Consider the following 5,371-nt stretch of genomic DNA (forward strand, 5'->3'; position numbering starts at 1 on the left):
CATCCATTCATATCAGGCTTGAGAAAGTATCATCGTTTTTTGATGATTATACCTTTCTTCAAGGTCTTTTTACAGATCTGCAGGATCTTTTAATGTGAAATATTCATTTTTCAATCTTTTGTCAAGATGACGACGAAGAAAAATCATGGCCTTGGCTTTATCCTTTTGGGATACATTATTTTCAGCCTTAATGGTATCTCCAAGATCCATTGAATCAAGATGATTTTAGCATCTAGTATCCATGATAAATAGTTGTTTCTAGATATATCAAGAGTATTAAATTCAAGATGAGAAAGCTTCGACATAATGAAAATTTGTTACCTGAGTCTTCTTAAAATTTGACTAGAGTCTCGTGCTGATAACGTGTTGAAAAATAAATAAATAAGAAAGATATAAATATAAGGTAGAGAAATATAAATATAAAATTCTAGTATGAATGTTCACCAATATAATTATATTGATATAATATAAGTAGTATCGTATATAAAAGAGAGAGAAGAGTATAAGAGAGAGAGAATATTGTTATTGATTGTTGTTGTGTGTAATCCTTTTGCCCCGTACATGCTTTTATAGACATACAAGATTTTACTTTTCAAACTTCATTAATTTTATTTCGTCCTAAGAACTTGCTTCTTTCAACATAGGAAAACTGAGCCGACCATATTAATGGTCATCCACATCACCATGTTTATCACAATAGCTTTGACGGTTTTTCACTCATAATAAGCATCAATTTTATCAAATAAAAATAAGAAAGAGAAAGAGGTAAGAAGTTTTCAAAATAGAAGAGAGAAGAATTAGTTAAGAAGTTTTGAAAAAGAGGAAAGAGAAAGGAGAGTATTAAAGAGATACCAAACTTTTAAAATTAAAATAAGATAAAACAAGTAACTAATTAAGAAATATTTGAAAATAAGATAAGATCGGAGATTTAATTTTAAAAATTTTGAAATTTAAAATTGGAAAAGCAAAAGTCAACAAGATAATATAAGAATTGAAAAGATTTGAAAAAGATTTGATTTTTAAAATTTAAAAGAAAGATAAGATAGGAAAGAATCAATAAAAGAAAAGATTTTAAAAGATTTAAAAAGATAAGATTTGAAATTTGACTTTACAAACAAGAAAATACTAAACTTAAAATTTTTAAATCAAGATAAAAAATAAGTAAGATTTTTGAAAATTTTGAATGAAGATAGAAAAGTTATTTTTTTTATTTTTTCGAATTAATAAAGAAAGAGAAAAATAACTAAAAGACACCAAACTTAAAATTTTTAAATCAAGAATACTAGTTTATTTAAAATTTAAAGAAAAACAACCAAAAGACACCAAACTTAAAAATTTTAAGATCAAAACAAGAAAAGAAACAAGAACAACTTGAATACCAAGAAGAACACTCAAGAACAATTCGAAAATTTAAAGAAAAGATAAAGACACAAGGGACACCAAACTTAAGAACTGACACTAGACTCAAACAAAAGACAAAGAAAAGATAGATTTTTGAAAAAGTTTTTGAAAAAGAAAACAAAAGACACGAAAAAAAAGAGTAAAAAGTACCTAATCTAAGCAACAAGATAATCTGGTAGTTTGTCAAATCCGAACAATCTCCGGCAACAGCACCAAAAACTTGGTGCCCGAAATTGGCTCCGCAATATTCACACAGATATACCGGCAAGTGCATCAGGTCGTCCAAGTAATACCTCAGGTGAGTGAGGGTCGATTCCTCGAGGATTGTTAGTTTGAACAAGCAATGGCTAACTTGTAGATCTTAGTCAGGCGGATAGAAAATATAAGTGTCACGAAAAACACATACAACAGAATAAATAAATAAAAAGTTACAAGATAGATGTGAAATCAGTGATGAGAGAACGGTTGAGGCTTCAGAGATGCTTCTTCCTTCTGGATCAAATTTTCTCGCCATCTACTCCAACTTCTGATGATTCATTTCATGGAAGGCTGTAAATGATTAACGCCATGTCAGCGGTCATTAATCTCCTCTGCTTCAGATCAAACGTCGGGTCAGTGGTCATCAAATCTGAATGAGAGTGAAGCTCTAGCAGAATATTCCCTTAGTGATCCTACTCAAAGCACCATAGACAAGGTCGGATCTTCCGGATCAGAGAACGCTGCTCCTTGGATTCTAGCCTCTACCACAAAGGCCCTAATCACCCTGTACCTCGGCTGAACCGATGTCTCGAGAAGTCCCAAACGAAGTCGTGGATTAGCTGTCTAAGAGATGTATAATCAAGCTTGTGGTTTAGTACTATCCCATCAAGGACTCGCATGAACCCATGTAAAATAGGGATGACGTTCAAGTTACACTCCTAAATCATTAGGATGAAGATCGAAGACACATCTTAGAATGGAATCAAGCATAGGTTGAAATAGAATAGTGATATTATCAATCCATAAGAATCAACAGAGCTCCTAACCTTAACCTAGGAGGTTAGTAACTCACAGCTTACAAAAGAAGATCCTAAACAAGGGTGATCTCCTCCTATATATACTAATCTAATAACTAAGGATTACAGAAATAAGATAAACTAGTCTTGTAGTGCAAGAATCCACTTTCCAGGCCCACATGGTGAGTGTTTAGGTTGAGCTTGAGTGAAGCCACGAGTTAGTACTCCCTCTAGGGGGTTGGACGCCAGCTTGGGACTCCTGAATGGGCGTTGGACACCAGCTGCTTCCTTTTGGATGTTGGACGCCAGGAATAGAGTTGGTGGCTACCGTTGAATGCCAGTTTTGGGCCTTCATTTCTAGAGTAAAGTATGGACTATTATATATTTCTGGAAAGCCTTGTATGTTAGTTTTCCATAACCGTTAAGAGCACACCATTTGGACTTCTGAAGCTCCAGAAATGCTCCCTTGAGTGCATGGAGGTCAAAATCTGACAACATCTGCAGTCCTTTCTCTGTCTCTGAATTAGACTTTACCAAAACTTCTCAATTTTAGCCAGAAAATATCTGAAATCATCACAAAACACATAAACTCAAAGTAGAATTTAAAAATATGAAGTTTGCACTAAAACCTATGAAAATATAAAAAAACTTAAACAAAACATAATGAAAACTATATGAAAATGATGCCAAAAAGTGTATAAAACATCCGCTCATCACGGGACTAACCAATGCCCTTACGACACCGCCGCGACCTCGATAGGCGGGATTAACCTACCGTCCCTGCCAGACGCATATCATCTCAACAATATCAGTGTAATACAATATATATATATATATATATATCAATATTCCGTCAGTGATCACTTTCAACATTCAATAATATGCCATTTCTCTTCGAGTCCCAAACTCGTCATAACCATCATCAGTCCGTAATTCCACAACTTATCACATTAGTCATCATTACAGTATTCTGCCATCTCACTCAACGAATCCATCCTCAATACTCCAGAAACCTAAGTCTCTGTCTTCTAAATTCATATAGAATTTTACCTATATAAGTCACTAATTCTTCTCTAATAGTCTTACGGACTAATTACTAGATAGTACTCTTAAACAGAAATTTAAAGAAGTTTAGAAAGCAAAAGAACCCTTAAAAATGAAGAAAATCATTTTTCAGCAAAACAAGGTTTGTGCGTACGCACACTTCAAATTTGGACCATTCCACATACGCATGCATGTGCTGCATACGGAAGAAGGCCTGGCAGAGACGCACTCCCGCGTATAGAAATGTCCGCATACGCATGCACTCCCATACTTGTAAAATCTTGTAAAGTTGCAGAAATCAGTTTTAAAAACCAAACTTTAAACGTTCATAACTTCCTCTACAAAACTCAATTTTCCTCAAACTTTATATCGTTTTAAAGCTCTTTAAATGAATCTCAATTTAAAAGAAATTTCAATAAATTTCAAAAAGTGAGGCTCAAGTTATGATCCACCAAAGTTCACTGAATATAGATTTTTACCAAAAGTCAACTAGGTTCTCAAACTTCTAAAATTCACAATCAAAACCAATTAACCTACAACCAAAACAATTCCAATGTACCTAATTTATGTTCATATACCTTCTAATTCATTCCACAACCTATCAATACACATTTTCATCCAAAAATTCCTACTTACAGATCTCCACTTCTCAATAATTAACAATTCAACATCAATTCATCATCCTTAACATTCATCAATATCAACAATCATCATAATCCATTATCACACCTCAAAATTATCATTATCCAACTTAAATCTCAAGAATCAACAACAACATAAAAATTCAACATCATAATTTATCATAATCATCAATGCCATAATACATTATCAATTCAACAATTTTGAACAATCAATTCAATCCTATCCTAAAGTCCACTAGTCTAAGTGTCCAGAAATATTATATATTACATAGAGGAAATCGAAACCATAACTTAGCCAATTTCCAATATGCACAACACACTAAATTGAGTCCAACTCAATCTTCCAATCACCAACAATTAATCCAAGGCTCCAAATAAATGTCAACAACCGTAAGAACTCAACTAAAATCATACCAAATGCCACAAACCAATACCTAGGATTCCTAAATACACAATTTTACAAGGGAAAAGAGTTTTTTTACCTTTCTCAATGGTGTTTGAGGCACAAACCACCAAAAGCCCAACCTTAGATACCACCTAATCAATTGAAAATACAAAATCTACTCAAAACCAAAACCTTAAATTTTGAAAATCTTAGGGCTGCAGAATGGAGAGTGAAATTCGAAATCCTATCTACAAAAGTTAGATAGAACTGACGGACTTAGAAAGATCTTCGCGTAGTCACTGACGGCACGCGAATCGGAGTTCTGTAGCTCGAGTTATGGCTATCGGAAGTGAAGGATGAATAGTAACACTCTCTTCTCCCTCTCTTCTCACTTGTGCAGCTGGTGTGTGTTGTATTTTGTGATGAATGAGGCTGAATGGCCTTCATTTCTGTGTTTATATATGTTGGGCTTAAGCCTAACTTGGGTCTGGTCCAACCCGTTAGCGTTTTTGGCCTAATTTTGGGCCAAACCTTTAGAATTAGCGCCCGGTTTTCAACTTTAATTATTTTCCTAAGTTTTTCTATAGTTTTTACCGCTATCATAAAATAATGGATAGATTTAAGCTGGTACTGCCAGCTAATTTACCAGTACGCATTTTGACGTAATTTTTCACAGAAAATTACATTTTCCAACTCAGAAAAATCTTCTGAGACCAAATATCATATTTATCTTTTCTAATTAATATTCTAAAATTTTGGAACCTATTTTGGGCCATTAAATTAATTAATTAAGTGGTTAAATAATTGTGGTTCTTACATTCTCCCCACCAAATAAGAAATTTTGCCCTCAAAATTTGGTTTACCCATCATCACCATTAAATGTTCCCTCAACTTAAACCTACCTC

The sequence above is a fragment of the Arachis ipaensis genome, chromosome B01 (assembly GCF_000816755.2).
Source record: "Arachis ipaensis cultivar K30076 chromosome B01, Araip1.1, whole genome shotgun sequence".
Taxonomy (NCBI): Eukaryota; Viridiplantae; Streptophyta; class Magnoliopsida; order Fabales; family Fabaceae; genus Arachis; species Arachis ipaensis.